Genomic DNA, 22,933 nt, shown 5'->3' on the forward strand with positions numbered 1-22,933 from the left:
CACAGTGGTCGAGAGTCCGCCTGCCAATGCAGAGGACACGGGTTCATGCCCCGGTCCGGGAAGATCCCACATGCCGCGGAGCGGCTGGGCCCGTGAGCCATGGCTGCTGAGCCTGCGTGTCCGGAGCCTGTGCTCCACAATGGGAGAGGCCACAGCAGTGAGAGGCCTGCGTACCACAAAAAAAAAAAAAATCAGTAAGAAAATAAAGACAACCCACTGCAAAAATATGGGCAAAAAGCCCTGAACAGGCAATTCTCAAATAAGGACATTAACAAACATATGAATAAATGCTTAATGTGGTTAGTAATCGATGAAATGCAAATAAAGACCTAAGTGAGGTACCACAACACATCCATTGTACACAATGCAAATATCTATGAGCAGAAGCATGATTAGTAAGTTGTTGTTATGTTCAGACAATAGAATACTATCCTTCCAAGAAGATGCACAAACTAAATATACATGTAACATAATGAATGAATGTTGAAACACATTTTTAAATAAAAGAAGCAAGATATGAATGGATAAATATAGTAAGATTCTATTTATATAAAGTACCAAATCAGGCAAAACTAGGAATGTCTACATAGATTGTAAAACTACATATATATTTTATGTATATATAAAATATATATACAGGCATACCTCAGAGATATTGCAGTTTTAGTTCCAGACCACCACAATAAATTAAATATCACAATAAAGCAAGTCACATGAATTTTTTTGGTTTCCCAGTTATATAAAAGTTATGTTTACACTATACTGTAGTCTATTAAGCGTGCAATAGCATTATGTCTAAAAAAAATGTACATACCTTAATTAAAAAATACTTTATTGCTAAAAAATGCTATCATCTGTGCCTTCTGTGAGTCATAGTTGTAACATGAATGATCACTGATCACAGATCACCATAACAAATATAATAATAGTGAAAAAGTTTGAAATATTGTGAGAATTGCCAAAATGTGATACAGAGACACAAAGTGGGCAAATGCTTTTGGAAAAATGGGGCTGAGACATTTGCAACAACATGGACATAGAGGGTATTATGCTAAATGAAATAAGTCAGACAAAGACAAATACCATATCACTCCACTTATATGTGGAATCTAAGAAAACAAAACAAATGTAACAAAACAGAAACATAGATACAGAAAACAAACAAGTGGTTGCCAGAGGGGAAGGGGATGAGGAGAAGAGAGAAATAAGTGAGGGAGATTAAGAGATACAAACTTCCAGTTAAAAAAATAAATGAGTCATGGGTACAATGGGGGGAATATAGTCAATAATTATGTAATATCTTTGCATGGTGACATATTGTAACAGGTGATCATTTTGAAACATATAGAAATGTCAAATCACTGTTGTGCTACAGGAAATAACATAGTGTTGTAGGTCAATTATACTTCAGAAACAAGCAAACTCAGAAAAAGAGATCAGATTTGTGGTTACCAGAGGTTGGGGGAGGGGGAATTGGATGAAGGCAGTCAAAAGGTACAAACTTCCAGTTAGAAGATAAACAAGTACTAGGGATGTAATGTATGACATGATAAATTAACACTGCTGTATGATATATATAAAAGTTAAGAGAATAAATCTTGAGTTTTCACCACAAGGAAGAAACATTTTATCTATTTCTTCAATTCTGTATCTATATGAGATGATGAATGTTCACTAAACTCACAGTGGTAATCATTTCAAGATGTAGGTAAGTGAAATCATTATGCTGCACACCTTAAATTTATGCAGTGATATATATCAATTATATCTCAATAAAGCTGGAAGAAAAAATTTTAAATAAATAAATTAATTAAATGAGGAGGAAAACAAATGGGGCTGATGAACTTGCTCAACACAGGGTTGCCACAAACCTTCACTTTGTAAAAAATGCAATATCGGTGAAACACAATAAAGTGAAGTGCAATAAAATGAGGTATTCCTGTGGAAAAAAGCATGTAATTACCATAAAAGTCAGGATAGTGGTTATCTGAGTGGGAAAGAGATTATGATCAGGAAGGAATGCTAGTAATGTTGCATTTCCCCGACATGGGGAGTGTTTAAGGAGTGTGTGCTTTATAGTGATTGGTTATTCTGTATATTTTATGTATTTTTCTGTAGGTCTGTTATACTCAGTAACCAGAAGTTTAATTCTTTTTTTTGTCTTCTCTACATTTTTTGTTACTGTAGTTCTGCTATTTAAAATGCTCTGTTTCATTTTTCTCAAGGTTACCTTTATAATTAGATCTTTATATACTATCTTTTCCCTCTTTTTTTTTAAGCAATATTTATTACTTCCCTGCCATGCACAACGTGAGCCTGTATCTTCTTCCTCCTCTCTCACCTCCTTCTCTTCATCCAATTTCAATCAGTAATGTTACATGACTCAGGGCATACTTTTGTGCCATTAAACATGCTTATCCTATTCCTACTTGATTTGTCACCCTTAAATGATACCTTTTGATTCTGAGCTCTTACAGGTGAAGTTTTTCAAAACTTATTTTACTTCCAAATTGTTTCTCTCCTCCCATTTTCTGATGGTTCTCGTTTTCCTACACTGTCAGAGCCTGTAACATCGTGTCACCCTCAATCACACGTTTATTTTTCTTATCTGTACCCTTATTTTTGCTTATTTGTTTTATATCTTAATTGACTCTCACTGCCAGCCCTTTAGCTAAAGTTTGCCCACGTTCTCTGCTGGCTGTGGTTAGTTCTTGAGCAGTTTCATCAAGAAAGGTTTGTATAATCAATGTTTTTTGGGTTCTTGCTGACTTAAAACTGTTCAACTGTAACATTTATGTGTGAAGAACAGTCTGGCTGAATAAAAAATAATCTCTGGCTTTCTTTACTTGAATATATTGTACATATCGCTTTTGTGTTTTCTGGCATTCAATTTTGCTGTTTTGGGAAGTCTACGCCAATTTGTTTTTCTTTCCTTTTAAATGACTTTATCATTCTACCTGGCTCACCAAATAATTCTTCCTTGAAATTTGGATAAATTCACTTTTTACTTGAATTTGTTTACTGATCGTTGGTTTTAGTAGTTCTTCTGATAGCCACTGAAATGACTGGACAAAGGTTATGCCAAGAACAAAGACAGAGGCCAAGGGCTTTCTTAAAGCAGTATTATCACCCCAGTCAAAAGTAATCCTGCCCCTGTTAACTCTATCTTTCTAGACCTTTCATAGGTAGCAGCATGAAAAAAAAAAAAAAGAGGTATAATTCACATGCAAAAAGAGGTATAATTCACATGCAATAAATGCACATATTTAAAGTGGACTATTTGATGAGTTTTAACATAGACAGTTTTGGAATATGTAGGCACCCTAGATTTGGTTCCCAAAGTGTGTGAATACACATGATCCTCCTTGACAGTCTGATTTGACCACTAACTCTCTGAGAAGAAAAAGGAATTTCAACCTTCCTCCAAAGGAAAACTAAACAATACACACAAAAGGATGCTAAAATCCCCCAAATACCAGCCTGAGGTTTTGCCTGAATTTTCTTTAAAGTCTTTTTTTTTTCATTTTTTAAAATAAATTTATTTATTTAATTTATTTATTTTTGGCTGCGTTGGGTCTTCATTGCTGCGTGCGGGCTTTCTCTAGTTGCGGCAAGCAGGGGCTACTCTTCGTCGCAGCATGCGGGCTTTTTTCATTGCAGTGGCTTCTCTTGTTGCGGAGCACAGGCTCCAGGCATGCGGGCTTCAGTAGTTGTGGCACATGGGCTCAGTAGTTGTGGCTCGCAGGCTCTAGAGCGTAGGCACAGTAGTTGCAGCGCACAGGCTTAGTTGCTCCGCGGCATGTGGGATCTTCCTGGACCGGGGCTCAAACCTGTGTCCCCTGCATTGGCAGGCGGATTCTTAGCCACTGCACCACCAAGGAAGTCCCTCTTTAAAGTCTTTTTCGGGGGGACACTAGTGTCTTTACTTGTATTTCATCCCAAACACCTTTATTTTGAAATATAATTTATTTAAAGTGTTTGGATAAATAATATATAATTATTATTAACATATGTTAATCATTTATTGTGTGATTACTGGATAGCCCAAATTTTGAAAGGCTCTTTAAGAATTCAGAAAATACAACCCACCACAATGATAAAAGAATCATTACCATCCTTTAAAACTGTGCACATGTATATTTTTTATAAAGGACCTGAACTTCAGTAAGTCCTGAGACTTAACTGTGCGGTTTCAGTGGGAAGATTATGGGTTCAAGTCCCATCTGCGGTGTGGTTTTGAGACAGGAGGGAAGGGGGCAGGGCACAACCTTTTTTTTAAAAATAAATTTATTTATTTTATTTATTTATTTTTGGCTGCATTGGGTCTTCACTGCTGCGCGGGCTTTCTCTAGCTGTGGCAAGCAGGGGTCACTCTTTGCTGAGATGCATGGGCTTCTCATTGCAGTGGCCTCTCCCGTTGCAGAGCATAGGCTCTAGGCATGTGGGCTTCAGTAATTGTAGCACATGGGCTCAGTAGTTGCAGATCGCGGGCTCCAGAGCACAGGCCCAGCAGCTGTGGCGCACGGACCCAGCTGCTCCATGGCTTATGGGATCCTCCCAGACCAGGGCTCGAACCCACGTCCAAGGCATTGGCAGGCAGACTCTCAACCACTGCGCCACCAGGGAAGCCCTAGACCCATGCTTTTATGTTAGTGTCTAGGTTCTGAAAGAACCAGCTCATAAAAGCCACAGCATACAAATTATACTATATGTAAGTTATAATTTTATGTTCACATTACATATAGGTATTCCCCAATATATTCATAAGTGATTCCAAGACATTTTTGGTTCATCACTAAGGTTTTTATCCTCTTATAAAACAAATACTTAATAGTGGAGAATCCTGGCAGATACCAAGTAATCAAGGTTAACATCACCAGTAATATATAAACATCATGTTGTACCCCTGATATGATGCACTGAGAAGGGTACATCACCTTGTAGTAGCCTTCCCAATAATGTAGAACCTCAATAATTACAGGAAAACATCAGATAATCGTGGGATAATTGTCCCAATTGTGGGGTAGCCTATAAAATAACTGTCCAGTATTCTTCAAAAGAGTCAAGTTTTGGGAATTCCCTGGTGGTCCAGTGGTTAGGACTCTGTGCTTTCACTGCCGAAGGCCTGGGTTCAATCCCTAGTTCAGGAACTAAGATCCCGCAAGCCATGCGGCACGGCCAAAAAAAAAGATGTCCAGTTTTGCATGTTCATTATTTTTAAGAGTTGTAATATATTTAATAGTATGAATGTTCCATAAATTACTTAATCAGTTCTCCATTAACACACATTTGGGATGGTTTTTCACTACCACAAACAATACTTCTGTGAATACTATTCTACATGTATTTTTGGGTCCTTTTGCAAATAAAGCTGTAGAGTTCATTCTTGGATCAAAGAGTATATGCATTCAGAAAAAAATTATAGGTATTATCAAATTTCCTTCTTAAACAGCTATAATGGGACTTCTCTGGTGGTGCAGTGTTAGGAATCCACCTACTAGTGCAGGGGACATGGGTTCAAGCCCTGGTCCAGGAAGATCCCACATGCCTCGGAGCAACTAAGCCCATGTGCCACCACTACTGAGCCTATGCTCTAGAGCCCTCAAGCCACAACCACTGAAGCCCAAGTGCCTAGAGCCTGTGCTCTGCAACAAGAGAAGCCACCACAATGAGAAGCCCGTGCACCACATTGAAGAGTAGCCCCTGCTTGCCGCAACTAGATAAAGCTCACAAGCAGCAACGAAGACCCAACACAGACAAAAAACAAATATATAGGCTATAACAATTTATAATACGTTTTGTTCCAACCTTGCCCTCAACATTACGAAAGTTCCTTTTCCTCCAAATCATCTGCAACACTGGGTATTATCAATTATTTTTATATTGACCGATTTTTTTTTTTTTTTTGACTACACCACACGTCTTGTGGGATCTTAGTTGCCCAACCAGGGATTGAACCTGGGCACTCAGCAGTGAAAGTGCAGAGTCCTAACCAATGGACTGCCAGGGAATTCCCTATATTGACCAATTTAATAGGATAAAAAGTGATGTAATGGAAGGAGGATTCTGGGAAGATAGTGAAATACAAAGCACGAGAAATCTGTCTCCCTACCTACACAACAATTGCACTGGCAAAATCTGTCTGGCATAGCTATTTTGGAACTCTAGCATCTATAGGAAGTCTCACAACTTCCAGAGGAAGGCTTGGACAGTAAATTGTGGTTAATTTTGGTCAATTTAAGCTCTTAGCTCAGTAGCAGCTAGTTATCCCCTATATCCCAGTCCCATAGTAGGCAGCTGTGCAGGTGTTTCAGGAGCAATGTGTGGAGCTTGTGGGAGCCAAGGCAGGCAATAAGAATCTTGTCCTCTAAATACTGGGGATCTGTGTTCTGACTGATGATTGCTGCTTCTGATCATGGAAGTTCAGACATAGATATGGGTAGCAATTGTTATGCCCTGCCCCACATTGTTACAAGCCTCTCCAGCTCTGCCTGAAATGACTTCCAAGGTATTTAAAGGACTGATGCTTTTTTTTTCCTTGCTCTTTATTTTTCTCTTGTTTCACTTTTGGGAGCCAGACTAGGACATTTAAGGACTAGGATATTCCAAAGCAACCACATATACAAAGTCATTGTGCATTGCTGAGGGGAAGGTGCAGGCTCAGAAAAGACTTGAGAAGACCCTAAGTTTACACTTCAGGTTTATTCCTAGCACAGAGATATCTAAAATAATCAAAAATAAAAATAAAAACAAAAGCAAAAAACAGCAAACCCTGGGGAAGAAGGAGAATCTGATTTCTAGAGTTCCCATATTACTAGTTTCAAAAGTTCAGTTTTCAACAAAAAAATCACAAAACATATAAAGAAACAGTAAAGTATGGCCCACTGAAAAGAAAGAAATAAATCAACAGAAAGTGTCCCTGAGAAGGACAAAATGGCAGACCTATTAGATAAAGACTTTGAAATAACTGTCTGAAAGATTTCCAAGGAGATACAAAGTATAAAATGAAACCAAAAAGAAATTCTGAAGCCAAAAGTTACAATAAATTAAATGAAACATTCACTAGAGGAATTCAATAGCAGATTTGACCAGGCAGAGGAAAGAATCAATGAATTTGAAGATAGGATAATGGAAATTGTGATGTCTGAGGAATAGAAAGAAAAAGAAGAAAACTGAACAGAATCTAAGGGACCTAGGTGACAACAGCAAATGGACCAGTATAAACATTGTAGGAATCCAAGAAGAGAGAAAAGAAGGCAGAGATATTATTTGAAGAAATAATGGCCCCAAACTTCTCAAATTTGAAAGACATAAATATAAACATCCAAAAAGCTCAATGAATCCAAATACAATGAACTCAAAGAGACCCACACCAAAGTACAATTATAATCAAACCATCAAAAGATAAAGACAAAGAACGAATGTTGAAAGCAGCAAAAAGAAGTGACTTGTCCCAAAGGGTCCTCAATAAGACTATTAGCAGATTTCTCATCAGAAACTTTGGAGATCAGAAGGCAATGGGCCAATATATTCAAAGTGCCAAAAGAAAAAAACTGTAAACCAAGAATCCCATACCTGGCAAAACTGTCCTTCAAATGTGAGGGAGAAGTTAAAACACTTTCAGATTTAACAAACAAACAAACAAACAAAAAATACTGAGGGAGTTTGTTATCACTAGACCTACTATAAGAAATGCCAGAGGGGGTCCCGCAGGTTGAAATGAACGGAGAGTAGACAGTAACCTGAAGCTGTATGAGAAAGAAAGTTCTCAGTAAAAGTAAATACATGAGCAATTATAAAAGCTAGTTACCATTGTAACTTTGGTTTGTAACTTCACTTTTTGTTTTCTACATGATTTAAGAGACTTAAAAAATTTATTTATTTATTTATTTATTTTTGGCTGCATTGGGTCTTTGTTGCTGCGTGCGGGCATTCTCTAGTTGCTGCGAGTGGGGGCTACTCTTCCTTGCGGTGTGTGGGCTTCTCATTGCAGTGCGCGGGCTTCTCATTGCGGTGGCTTCTCTTGTTGAGGAGCACGGGCTCTAGGCACGTGGGCTTCAGTAGTTGTGGCACATGGCTCAGTAGTTGTGGCTTGTGGGCTCTAGAGCTCAGGCTCAGTAGTTGTGGCGCATGGGCTTAGTTGCTCCGTGGCATATGGGATCTTCCTGGACCAGGGCTTGAACCTGTGTCCCCTGCACTGGTAGGTGGATTCTAAACCACTGTGCCACCAGCAAAGTCCCTTAAGTGACGTTTAAAGAAAAAAACAATTATTTGCCTAAAAGCTAGTATAAGTGTAACTTTGGTTTGTAACACCCCAAGTTTTTAAGTAGTTTGATTTATTACTATTTACCTTTATGGCTCGTGGGGTTTTAGATGTGCCTTTTAACAAAGCATTCATCACTCCAAGAAGTTAAAATAATTCACCCATAGTGGTGATCATTTTGTAAAGTATAGAAATATCAAAACACGATGTTGTGCAGCTGGAACTAATATAGTGTTGTAGGTCAATTACACTTCAATAATTTCTTAAAAATCACCTATACTTTCTTCTAGTGCTTTTATTCTTTACATTATAATTTTTAATTTATCTAGAATTTATGGTTATACAAAGAATAAAGAAGAAATTTGATATGTATATATATTTTTCAAAATGGCCTTAAAATTTTGAGTAATCTGTCTTTCCCCACTGATTTGAAAAAAATATGTTAATGCATACTAAATTTTACATGCATTTCAGTCTATTTTTTCAACTTTCAGTATTTTCCTTTGATCCAATTTAGGTCCCTTTCTGCATCAGTACCAATATGCTTAAATTACTATAGCTTTATAATAGGATTTATTATCTGGTTATTTGGTATGGCTAGCCACCTGTTATTCATCTTTGTCAGATGATACCTGGCTCTTCTCAAACATTTATTCTTCTAGATAAACTTATCATTTCATGAAATCCTAACCAAATAAGCAAATAAACACAAACCAATTAGTATCTGGGTCTGGAGCTACATTGAAATTACAGATTGATTTTGTGAAGAACTGGTATACTTATAATCTATTTTAGTCTTCCTAGCCAAAAACATTTAAAAATTTTATTCCATTAAAAAGATTTCATTTTAATAAATAACTCTTGAATGCCCAATATGCGTTAGATGCTCTACTAGGCATCAGGGAAACAAAAATTAAGACATGGTTGGGAGTTCCCTGGTGACCTAGTGATTAGGATTTCAGGTTTTCACTGCTGTGGCTGGGTTCAATCCCTGGTCGGGGAACTAAGATCCTCAATCCCTGGTCTGGGAACTGAGATCCTGCAAGCCTCGCGGTGTGACAAAAAAAAAAAAAAAAAGACATGGTCTCTAGGAGCTCATATCCTGGCTGGGAGGACTGACAAGTAAACAAGTAGTTCTAACATGATGTGTGATAAGTAAATATAAAAGTATGTCTACAACTTAGAGAACAGATACAGAAGAACATAACCGTCACATGGAGAAGGGTATCAGGGAAGGCTGCCAGGAGGCCATGACCCTTACCTGCTCCTTAAAGCATGAACATAAATTCATCAGCAGCAAATTGGGGAAGGTATTCTAAGGAGAGGACAAAGCATATGAAAAGGGACAAAATAATGAAAGGGTATGTCATGATAGGTTTGGAGAATTATGAAAATTTCACTACGGCTTAAGAATTGCATTCAGATAATGAATTGGCAGATGAGCCATAAAATATAACTTGTCTTAAATTTAGAAACTGTAGCAGAACTTAATATGTGCCATGTAGTGTTCTATGCATTCTATACACTTTCCGTGTGTTAATTCACGTATTCCTTCTCAGACAGGTTCAATTGTGCGTATTTTTCACACGGGAAACAGACACAAGGAATAAACTTGCCTGAGGTCACATAGCTATAGGTGACAATCAAAATTTACTCCTAGAAGTCTGACTTAACCACTAGGCTCACTATCTGCCTCTCTCTGAAAAGCTTTGTATGCCATGGTAAAAAGTTTAGCTTTTAATTATAGGTAACAAAGAGCCAATAAAGAATTTTAAAGAAAGTAATGACTTATTAGTTTAACTTTGGGAGGAAGATTACTTTGGTAGCAGCTTTGAGGGTGAGTAGTAGGAAAAGATGGTTACAAGGAAAACAGGGAAGAAGCTATTCCTATCATTCAGAGATAAGGAGGACCTGAATTCATGACAAGTGGCAGTGAATACAGAAGAGATCAGGATTAGTATGACATGCCCAAAGTAAATGAATAGGATTGGGTGGCCAGTTGGATATAAGGATTAGAGAGGTATCAACACCTCCCTTGCAAAATACCTAGGTGGAGTTGTCTAAAGACTGCTGGGGAGAGGGAATTCCCTGGTGGTCCAGTGGTTAGGACTCAGCACTTTCACTGCTGGGGCCTGGGTTCAATCCTTGGTCGGGGAACTAAGATCCCACAAGCTGCGTGGCATGGCCAAACAAAAAAATCCTGCTGGGGAGAGAGTCAGGCTAACGATACACATTATTGAGTCATCCAGATTATTGGTGGTAATTGAAGCCTATGGGACTAGAAACCCCAGGTAAAACAACCGAACAGAGCTTTAGGGAATACCAGCATGTAAGCAATGAGCAGAAGAAGAGAAGTAGCCTCTAAAGATAACAGATAAAAACCTGTAAAACAGGTAGGAAGACAATTGACAAAAAACAGAAAGCAACAAATACCATAAAAGAGGTACAAACAAAGTAGTGTGGGAGTTCAGAGGAAGATTACAACTTAATCTTTCTGAGCCTCTGTTAAGTCATCTGTAAAATTAAGCTGGACTAAGTGGTCCCTGAAGTCTCTTTTGTCTCTAAACCTCTGAATCTATTCAGTGTCTATCATATGCCCACTAACACAAGAGATGGTATGAGAAGATGCAAGGCACAAACCCTGCTCTGGAAGAGCTTTCAATCTACTGGGAACCCTGGCCTCCTCCCCCTCCCCACCACACACTAAAACAACACTGGAGGTGAAGATCATTTATTTATAATTAAGGGGTGAATTTTGTAGTATAGCCTGTGGGATGCAAATTCAGAGACGAGAGTAAGATAATACGTACATAAAAGTTTAATGGAAAAAGAGAGTGGAATTGGGCTGGATTTAGGTAGAGAAGAGGAGAAGCATGGAGAGAAATAAAGATGTGAGTCCACTTGCTTGACTGAACTTGAAGATCTCAGTTGGGAATTCATGGGAAGTAGGGTTTTACTAGGTAGCGCAAGGTCAGATTATGGTGGTCCTTACAAACCAGAGAATGGGGTTTAGAACTGACCTGGAGTGAGCAGAGAGCTATTATAGATTCTTGGTCAGGGTTGGGATATATTTAAAGTACAGGACATAGGTAATTTGATCGATCTCAGCTAATTTTACCCCACAAAATATTTACCGCTATATTATACTTTATCCCACTGCCAATTTCAGTGTTGCGGATGCTGCGGTGTGCTGCCTAAATCACCCTCCTCAGGTCTGAAGCACTCTAGCTTCTGGAAGAGTAGACAGCTGGCAACTCTCAGCTAAGTCCTTCTCTGGAACTTGCCTTGGCCACCTTGTCCAATGTCATGCTACCTCACCAGGAGCAGCCTACCTTCAACAGTATTTACAAAGGCCCAGCCAAGCCATCCCAGTTCAGAAAAGCTGCAAAGTGTCATCCCAGTTCCAGAGTTCCCAGTAGGGATTGATCCAGGCCTTTCTTGCAACTGTATCACAGTTCAGCTTCCCGTCCGGCCCACTCCTTCTTTCCCTCCTCCACAGGTGTTGATCCCAAGAACACTTCCCTAAGAAACTTTCTGCATGCTAATTTCTGCCTTGGATTTTTTTTCCTGGTGAACCAAATTGCAACACCCAAGACAGTAATATTTTCATTCAACTCTTCATCTATTCTACTTAACAATTTAACTGAAGAAAATTTATGAACTCAGATTTTGGTTTGAGCAGTTTTCCTCAATAATGTTGACATCTGTAGTTTAGAACTCCAAGATCTACCTTTTATAAAACCTGTAATATCTAAGATCACATCACTTTTTTTGCAATATACATCACTTCAGCTTGTGAAGAGAGTACAGCTACAAACAGCTAAGCGTAAATAATGAATACCAATCAAAAGGAAATACTGAGTTGGTGGTAACTGTGGCTTGGCAGGCTAATGGAGCACATTGCTGGGTGTCTTGTATAGTAATATACTTGCAAGTCACAGGTGTTCTGCAGAGGTGGTCCATAGCTGAAGATTTTACAGAGCGCTGTTTCAGGTCACAAAGAATCATGACTCCATCTGTTTTTTTTTTCAGTTGTCCAATATATCTTACTTTTATATATTTTGCACCTAGCACTACTTAAAAAAAATCACCAACAATTATACTACCAGATGGCTCTCAGCTAAGCACATTACTGTCTTGAAAACACCTTGAACAAAGTTCAGAAATTTAAAACTTGGAATAAAAATGGGTAACAAAATATTACCATCCTAAAATTGGTGGTAAAGTGGTTACCATTGTTACAATGTTTGCCTCAAAGTGTCCAAGCATCAAAGTGCCTGTGAAAAATATCTTGCTAAGACAATGACTGGTCTGGCAGCCTTTTTTTTTTTTGGCCACCCCGCACAGCTTGTGGGATCTTAGTTCCCAACCAGGGTTTGAACCCTGGGCCCACAGCAGTGAAAGAACAGATTCTTAACCACTGGACCACCAGGGAATTCCAGGTCTGACAGCTTTTGAGGGAAGGAAGTGGTATGGAAAAGGGATGGAGAGATTGGCCATCCATATTGCTGATGGGCTACAGCAACTATTTTGTCCTTATGATGCCTTGTTTTTCAAAATGTCCTTTTCTTAACAAGATTAATAGATGTAGTTTAGAAATAAGTAACACTCAGTGCTCACTGAAATTATCAAGCTTTTAACCCTGAAGTAAATAGGCTTACATTGCACTCTTTATAATACATACAAATTCAGTAAAGGGAAACATCCATTGAAAATGCTGGGTCTGCAATTGACATATTGCCAAAGAATAAATTATATCCTGTGCTGTAATTATGTATTCAGAAATAATGAATACTAGGAGAAAATAGCAAAGTAGTAATTAGGCCAATTATAATTGATTAGTTGGTATTAACATTTAAAATGTGCTCATTTTATTATACTCTCTTATGCCACATGAAGGCTCTGATATATAAAGATATCTCATTCCTCTTTAAAATCCCTTTTTATAATTGATTAAATTCAGTGAACTCAGAAGAATACTGGGAATTTGTATTATTACCCATGATGAAATTTTATTTAGTTATCCTACAATTTTCATTGTTTTATGTTAGTCTGTTTTCTAATTTTCTAATCTGTTTCTCCTGTGTTATTGGAATACTATCATTGCATTTTTAAAATCACTGCATTTTTATATAGAACAAAATAATGCAAAAGAACTGTAATAAGTGGAGTGCCTCAATATCCACTGTTGTTTACTTTTTGTTAGAAATTGAGATTAAATGTGGCAAAGTGATTGCTGTTCTATATAAAGTAGAGCTCTGTTTCTCTGCAGATCTACAAAGTATGAATTTGTTTAGCAGGACAAGATGATAATCCAGTGAGTTGGGTGCCCTTCATAGTTTTAACACTGAAAGTGAAGTCTACTTGAAATTAAATTTAACCTCTGAAAAAAACAGAAGGATCCTTCAGTATGTGAAACATCAGAAAAAATTAATTATCTCCGTTTTCTCAAGTCATGAAATGGAGAGCAGACAGGTATTACAAATTGCTGCATAGGTAATTTACTTAACTTTTTATGACCTTGTGTCCTCTATGATCAGACAAGAATACTACAAGAGGGCCTTCCCTGGTGGCACAGTGGTTGAGAATCTGCCTGCTAATGCAGGGGACACGGGTTTGAGCCCTGGTCCAGGAAGATCCCACATGCCGCGGAGCAACTAGGCCCGTGAGCCACAACTACTGAGCCGGCGCGTCTGGAGCCTGTGCTCCGCAACAAGAGGGGCCGCGACAGTGAGAGGCCCGCGCACCGCGACAAAGAGTGGCCCCCGCTTGCCACAACTAGAGATAGCCCTCGCACAGAAACGAAGACCCAACACAGCAAAAATAAATTAATTAATCAATAAACTCCTACCCCCAACATCTTAAAAAAAAAAAAGAATACTACAAAAAATAAGCAGTTTCTCTCTTAAAGTAAGAGAGCATAACAGAATGTGAATTGAAGGAAAGACCTTCAAACTTAGTGAAAAGTACAAGACAAAATAAGGCAAGGAATATTTACGTGTGGCTACATAGATGTTCTTAGGACCAATTTTAGTGAGTGGTTAAGATTTAATTATAGCGGGACTTCCCTGGTGGCTCAGTGGTTAAGACTCCATGCTCCCAATGCAGGAGGCCAGGGTTCGATCCGTGGTTGGGGAACTAGATCCCACATGCATGCCGCAACTAAGAGTTCGCATGCAACATCTAAGGAGCCCACATGCCGCTACTAAGAAGACTGCCTGCTGCAACTAAGACCCAGAGCAACCAAATAAATAAATAAAGATTTAATTACAGCCATAAGCAAAAGCCTAACATATATGGTCATTAACAGAATTCAATTTAAGAAAGTTATTTCCTAAGCTGTACGCACTTCTTTCCTTTGAAAGAATTTGATTGCATAGTATGGAGGATAAAAGGAAGACTGAGGGAGAATGAAGCTGAGGTGTTTTTTTTTTCTCTTTTTAATTGAAGTATAGTTGATTCACAATGTTGTGCTAATCTCTGCTGTACAGTGACTCAGTTATACACATATAGACATTCTTTTTTCATATTCTTTTCCATTATGGTTTATCACAGGATATTGAATATAGTTCCCTGTGCTATACTTTAGGACCTTGTTGTTTATCCATTCTAAATGTAATAGTTTGCATCTACCAACCCAAACTCCCAGTCCATCCCTCTCCCTCCCCCCTCCCCCTTGGCAACCACAAGTCTGTTCTCTATGTCTATGAGAGTGTTTCTGTTTTGTAGATAAGTTCATTTGTGCCATATTTTAGATTCCACATATAACGGATATCCTATGCTATTTGTCTTTCTCTTTCTGACTTACTTCACTTAGTATGATAATCTCTAGTTGCATCCATGTTGCTGCAAATGGCATTATTTCATTCTTTTTTATGGCTGAGTAGTATTCCATTGTATATATGCACCACATCTTCTTTATCCACTCATCTGTTGATGGACATTCAGGTTGCTTCCATGTTTTGGCTATTGTGAGTAGTGCTGCTATTAACATAGTGGTGCATGTATCTTTTGAATTATAGTTTTGTCCAGGTATATCCCAGGAGTGGGATTGCTGGATCATATGGTAACCCTATTTTTAGTTTTCTGAGGAACCGCCATACTGTTTTCCATAGTGACTGTACCAACTTACATTCCCACCAACAGTGTAGGAGGGTTCCCTTTTCTTCACACCCTCTCCAGCATTTGTTATTTGTAGACTTTTTAATGATGGCCATTCTGACTGGTGTGAGGTGGTACTTCATTGTAGTTTTGGTTTGCATTCCTCTAATAATTAGAGATGTTGAGCAGCTTTTCATGTGCCTACTGGCCATCTGTATGTCTTCTTTGGAGAAATGTCTATTAAGGTCTTCTGCCCATTTTTCGATTGGATTGTTTGTTTTTTTGTTGTTGAGTTGTATGAGCTGTTTGTATATTCTGGAGATTAAGCCCTTGTCTATAGCATCATTTGCAAATGTTTTCTCCCATTCTGTAGGTTGTCTTTTCGTGTTTCTTTCTTTTTTTTTTTTTTTATGGTTTCCTTTGCTGTGCAAAAGCCTATAAGTTTGATTAGGTACCATTTTTTTTTTCTTTTCCTATTGCCTTGGGAGACTGACCTAAGAAAACACTGGGGGACTTCCCTGGTGGTCCAGTGGCTAAGACTCCCAATGCAGGGGGCCTGGGTTCAATCCCTGGTCAGGGAACTAGATCCCACATGCCGCAACTAAGAGTTTGCATGCCGCAACCAAGAGTTCTCATGCTGCAACTAAAGATCCCACATGCCACAACTGAAGATCCCACACACCACAATGAAGATCCCACATATGGCATGCTGCAATTAAGACCCAGCACAGCCAAATAAATAAATATTTTAAAAAAATAAGGTCATATTACAACATACTACATACATTAAAAAAAAGAAAACATTGGTATGATTTATGTCAGAGAATGTTTTGCCTATGCCCTCTTCTAGGAGTTTTATGGTGTCATGTCCTATGTTTAAGTCTTTAAGCCATTTTGAGTTTATTTTTGTGCATGGTGTGAGGGTGTGTTCTAACTTCATTGATTTACATGCAGCTGCCCAACTTTCCCAGCACCACTTGCTGAAGAGACTGTCTTTTCTCCATTTTATATTCTTGCCTCCTTTGTCTAAGATTAATTGACTGTAGGTGTGTGGGTTTATTTCTGGGCTCTCCATTCTGTTCCATTGATCCATATGCCTGTCTTTGTACAAATACCACACTGTTTTGATTACTGTAGCTTTGTAGTATTGTCTGAAGTCTGGGAGAGTTATGCCTCCTGCTTTCCCCCACCGCCTCAGGATTGCTCTGGCAATTCTGGGTCTTTTATGGTTCCATGTAAATTTTTGGATTATTTGTTCTAGTTCTGTGAAAAATGTCATGGGTAGTTTGATAGGGATCACATTAACTCTGTGAAGCTGAGCTTTTTACTGTCCTGAATTATGTAACCTTAAACTCCATACCCAAACTACTTGACCAAAAATTTTTAAGATCTAGAGAGAGAAAATTTTATATGAGGGTATTAACACCCCTCCTTCTTCTACTGTATTTCTTTTCACTTACTGAGATATAATGGGACATTTGGAGTACCATCCATTTTATTTCTAGGTTCTGCAGAGTGAGATTATATATTCACATGAACAAAATTTGGTTGTAACAAAATGCTGATGCCCATTTTAACGGCATTTTTATCTGTAGAAAACTGTATATAAATTAATATTACTAGCATACTTCTTTCTTTTCTCTTCATTTGGTTTGACATTCTCTTGAAATTAATTTTTTAAATGATGGTGCAAAATCAGCTTTGGGAAAACCAAAGTATAACTGAAGGTAACTCAAAACATTGCAGTTGATGATAATGGTTTTTACTGTACAGTAAAATCCCATTTTAATGAATATGTATTGCCATGTTGTATCCAAATCTCATTAAAATGGAAATTTCCTGCTACTGTGCACAGACTATTTAACCATTTAAGTAAAATAAGTACTAAGCATATTGTTCACATAATATCAGCACAGAATTCTCCTTTTTCCTCATTTGTATACCACCCTTTCTTCTAATGTAGCTTAACAGTAATTTATGCTATGAAGTTAGATAAGTCATCACTGTCCAGGTGTAAGATTCTTGGTTGGTAAAATGTGGAAATTAAGAGCATGACTTGCACCAACAAGGACCTATTGTATAGCACAGGGAATTATATTCAACATTTTGTAATAACTTATATGGGAAAAGAATCTGAAAAAGAATATATATATATATATATATATCTCACTGTGCTGTACACCTGAAACTAACATGAGATTGCAAGTCAACTATACTTAAAAAAAAAAAAGGGCATGACTTGCAAGTTGCAGGCATCACTTCAGTTCCTATCTCATTGAACACAACCTAGTCACGTAGCATATGCACATGATTGGATGGGAAATTGGGAAATTAGTTTTTAGTTGAGCAGCCATGTGCCCAGCTAAAACTTGTATTATAGGCGGGGATAACATATACCAGAAGGACAAGTTGTAGCCTCAGCTACAGTAAGTCACTGAGAGAGTAAGCTGAGCTTACCCCTTTCCCTCAGAAGACATACGAATCCAATCAAGTCAGATAGACATCATAGCAGAATCTTGAATTTGTATAATATATTTAAAAGACAGTTATTTAAAACTTCAGATACTGACCTACTGCTAATAACAAATTTCTTATCTGTCATCTCTCAACAAATCACTACAGCAAGGTTACGAGCTGTTGACTTTTATAGCTATTTTCCAGCCCAAACTATATAGTAGACCAGTAAAAACATCTCAAATTTTTCACTCCTGGGAGTTCCCTGGTAGCCTAGTGGTTAGGACTCAGCACTTTCACTGCAGAGGCCCGGGTTCAATCCCTGGTGGGGGAACCATCCAGCAGGCTGCTTGGTACAGACAAAAAAAAAAATTTTCTCCACTACTAAAATTATATAATAAATATGTCTATTACATTTTTCTTGATAAAGAAAAACATCGGTACTTCCCTAGTGGTCCAGTGGTAAAGAATCCACCTTCCAATGCAGGGGATGTAGGTTCGATCCCTGATTGGGGAACTAAGATCCCACATGCGGTGGGTCAACTAAGCCCCTGCACCACAACTACTGATCTCACACACCTCAACAAGAGAGCCCACAAACTACAGAGCCCACAGGCTCTGGAGCCCATGCGCTCCAGAGCCCATGTGCCACAACAAGAGAAAACCCACACACCACAACCAGAGAGACGCCTGTGCACCATAACGAAAGATCCTGCATGCCTCAATGAAGATCCCACATGCCGCAACTAGGACCCAACACAGCCAAAAAAAGAAAAAAAAAAAAAAAAAAAAAAAAAAGAAAAAAAAAAAAAAAAAAAAAAAAAAGAAAAAAATGAAAAAAGAAAAGAAAAACATCATGGGGAGTAGGTGGGTGAAAAATTTATCATAGTGGGCAGCTAAGTCAAAGTGGTTTTTTTGTTTTTTAAAGAAGACGTTGGGGGTAGGAGTTAATTAATTAATTAATTTTTGCTGTGTTGGGTCTTCATTTCTGTGCCAGGGCTTTCTCTAGTTGTGGCAAGCAGGGGCCACTCTTCATCGTGGTGCACGGGCCTCTCACTATCGCGGCCTCTCTTGTTGCGGAGCACAGGCTCCAGACGCGCAGACTCAGTAGTGTGGCTCACGGGCCTAGTTGCTCCGCGGCATGTGGGATCCTACTAGACCAGGGCTCCAACCTGTGTCCCCTGCATTAGCAGGCAGATTCTCAACCACTACGCCACCAGGGAAGCCCAAAGGGGTTATCTTTTAACCTAGGGAAGATTCAAAGTGTAACAGGTTACTTTTGTTTACTCAACTTCTTTCTCTCCTGATGGTGGAAGCACCATCCCCATCTTACTTTGAGGAATTATCATTCCAATCCAATCAACTGCCAACTATAGTACCCTACCACAAGACCACACGTATATGACCACAGCCTGGCCAATCATACTACCCCAAATCCCTGGCCATACCTCTGAGTCCAAGGATTGAACATGGAATCCAGACGTGGTCAATTGGAACTCTTCTCTAGAATAATATATACTGATACACTTGCTTTCCTCTGAGATTGCAGAAGTGGGATGGTGTAAGTCTGTAGCTGCCCTGTACAGAGGAAGCCTATCTGTAGGAGGAGAGAATAAGGCCAGAAAAGGAGAGAGAAAAAAGAGATGAAAAACAATTAGGATGACATAGAATCCCTGCATTTAGCTGACCCTGAAGTCAGCTCTACCTCTGTCCTCACCAGTTAAATGAGCCAATAAAGACCCTTTTACTGCTTAAGATAGTTTTAGTTAGCTTTCTGTCACTTGCAAATAGAGTTCCAATATGCAGAAATACATTCTAAGGATGGAGGAAACAAAGAGGATATAATGTAATAAATGTTAGTCCTTAGGGTAGAAAATAGGATAAAATATATAAATCCATTCAAATGTTTACAAGGTATCCCATTAGTTTATCTTATTCATTTTTGATTCTATGTATTGAAATCAAATGAAATTTGGGGTTTCTATCTGTGACTATGTGCTCTTCTGGCATTAAATTAAAATAGTACCTTCTAATACATAGAGTGGCTATCTCTGAGTGGTGGGTTTATGAATAATTTTCATTTTCTTCTTTTTTGCCTGCATTTTCTGAATTGCCTATGATAACCAATTTTTTTTACCATTTTAATCAAACAGTTATTTTTATTATTTACTACTGTATTAGTTTCCTATTGTTGCTGTAGCAAATTACTGCAAACAGTAGCTTAAAGCAAAACAAATTTATTATTTTATCATTCTGGAGGTTAGAAGTCTAAAACTGATCTATAAGGCTGTGTTTCTCTGGGAGAACATTCTAGGGGTAGTTTGTTTCCTTTTCTTTTCCAGTTTCAAGAAGCTACGTACATTCCTTAGCTCATAGTCCCTTTCCTTCATCTTCAAATCCAGCAGTTTAGCATCCTCTCTCCTCTCTGATCTCCTACTTCCCTACTATAAGGACGCTTGTGATTACACTGGGCCACCCAGATAATCCAGGATAATCTCCCCATTTCAAGAACCTTAACTTAATCACATTTGTAAAATTCCTTTTGCCAAGGAAAGTAACACACTTATAGGTGCCAGGGATTAGGACATATTTGGGGGCCATTATTCAGCCTACCACAGTTAGCTACATGTAAATAAACGTGAAAGGTAATTAACATAAAAACTGAGAAGCAGGGCTTCCCTGGTGGCGCAGTTGTTGAGGGTCCACCTGCTGATGGAGGGGGCATGGGTTCGTGCCCCGGTCCAGGGGGATCCTGCATGCCGCGGAGCGGCTGGGCCCGTGGGCCATGGCCGCTGAGCCTGCACGTCCGGAGCCTGTGCTCCGCGGCGGGAGAGGCCACAGCGGTGAGGCCCGCGTACCGGAAAAACAACAACAACAACAACAAACTGAGAAGCATAACCTAGCTATGTAAAGAGAAGGTATCTTAGTCCATTTGGGCTGCTATAACAGAAATACCATAGACTGTGTGGATTAAACAACAAACATTGATTTCTCACAGTTCTAAAGGCAGGAAATCCAAGATTAAGGTATTAGCAGATTTGGTGTCTTGCGACAGCCTACTTCCTGGTTCATAGACAGCAGTCTTCTCACTGTGTCCTCATATGGCAGAAGGTGGGAGGGAGCTCTTTGGGGTCACTTTTATAAGGTTACTAATACCATTCATGAGGGTTCCATCCTCATGACCTAATCACCCCCTAAAGGCCCCATCCTCAAATACCACCACACTGGAGATTAGGTTTCAACATATGAATTTGGTGCAAGGCACAAATATTCAGTCTAGAGCAGAAGGCAATATTTCAGTGGGTTGGATGAAGACCCCTGGGAGAAAATAAGCTGAACAATCTCTGGGTCATGGTCTAGCTTTAGCTTCCCTAACAGCTACAAGAGCCTCTTCTGGGGAAGTTAGACAACAAGGCTATAAGTGAATCCTGGGAGACGAAAGACTCATCAGCATTGTTGGGCTTTCTGGCAAAGCTGGAATATAGGCTAGGGGCTGCACCTTTGGCAGGTATATGTTCAGGAGATGAACTCCCATGAATTTTCTACTTCTAAGCTCTCCAGAAGTAGGATATAGCAGAACACTTCCAGCAGGTCAAGGAGGGGAGAACAGGAACTTCACCAGGACAGAGAGCAAGCCGAGTGTAGGTCAGAAATGTGGGCCAGCTCACCTGGGCATCCTGCTCCTCAGGGTATAAGGATGGCGCCATTGTAGTGGGCACCCTTGTGATGAGAGCTCTCAAAATGTTAGTCTCTTGAGTCATACTATTCCAACCTGAACTGGCTGCCCTCTATTGAGTGTACAGATATAATCCTGGGATCCTCTTTCACCAACCTCTTTGGAAGAGTCCCTTTACCTTTTCCCTGTGTTGGGTCAGAAGAGCACATCCTCCAATAGGTCCTTAAGATGCTCAGGAAGTAAATGTTTTCAAGATCTCACTTGACTGAAAATGTCTTTATTCTATCCCCACACTTAACTGTTAACTTGACTATACATAGTGTCCGAGGCTGGAAATTTTTCGTAATTCTGAAGGCACTGCTCCATTGGCTTTTTTTTTTTTAATTTATTTTGGGCTGTGTTGGGTCTTCGTTGCTGCATGCAGGCTTTCTCAGGTTGCAGTGAGCAGGGGCTACTCTTTGTTGCTGTGCACCGGCTTCTCATTGCGGTGGCTTCTCTTGTTGCGGAGCATGGGCTCTAGGGTGTGTGGGCTCGGTAGTTGTGGCTCGCGGGCTGTAGAGCGCAGGCTCAGTAGTTGTGGCGCACAGGCTTAGTTGCTCCGCGGCATGTGGGATCTTCTCAGACCAGGGCTCGAACCTGTGTCCCCTGCATCGACAGGCTGATTCTTAACCACTGCGCCACCAGGGAAGTCCCTCCATTGTCTTATTTCTAGCTTCCAGAGTTGATGTTGAGGAGCCTGAAGATATTTTGATTGATTTTTTCTATGTAGCAGGTCTCCTTTCCCCCAGATCTTGCAGAATGGGCTTTGTTGTTGTCGTATCATTAATCATAAACTTAACTCCACAATCCAGCTAGACTTGTGATAAGGAAAACATGGAACCCAAAGAACTGCAGTAAGAGCACAAAGGTTATAGGAGGTTGTGAGTAGATGGGGGTGGAGGGGTGCTCTCCTGAGCTACGGAAGAAATCGGCTGGTAGTTAAGATCAAACACGAGTCAAAAAAATTTTTTTTTGGCCACACCCTTGCCCCTTGGAGGATCTTAGTTCCCCGACCAGGGACTGAACCTGTGCCCTTGCAGTGAAAGCATGGAGTCCTAACCATTGGACTACCAGGGAATTGCCTCAAACTTTTTAGTTGTCCACAGTCAGCAATAGTGATCTTCCTGCCGGTATTGCTATTATTCATGGACCCAAAACACTCCATGGCTTCCACAACATTCATATCCTCTTTTCACCTCGCCAAAGACCGCATGTTTTCCATCCAACCATTCAGTCTTGGCAGTGCAGATGAAAACTGGAAACGATGGGCTTCTTATTCAAAAAGGATGCAGTTCAGCTGAGGTTGAATCTGGGGAGAAGGGAGAGAAGGGACAGAGGAGGATTGGAACTTGATTTGACAGAACAGTCATGTCTACCCAGGGAGGGATCTTTCTTGCATA

The 22,933-nt window shown here is 39.4% G+C and overlaps 1 non-coding gene across 1 annotated transcript; it reads left to right on the forward strand.

Annotated features, from left to right (window-relative positions):
* Positions 1-10,348: 10,348 nt before the first annotated feature.
* On the forward strand, positions 10,349-10,420 carry TRNAE-UUC (transfer RNA glutamic acid (anticodon UUC)). The gene has a single exon. It is a non-coding gene; the product is annotated as a tRNA-Glu (tRNA).
* The last annotated feature ends 12,513 nt before the right edge of the window (positions 10,421-22,933 follow it).

This window comes from Lipotes vexillifer, unplaced genomic scaffold (assembly GCF_000442215.2).
Source record: "Lipotes vexillifer unplaced genomic scaffold, Lipotes_vexillifer_v1.1 scaffold1029, whole genome shotgun sequence".
Classification (NCBI taxonomy): Eukaryota; Metazoa; Chordata; class Mammalia; order Artiodactyla; family Lipotidae; genus Lipotes; species Lipotes vexillifer.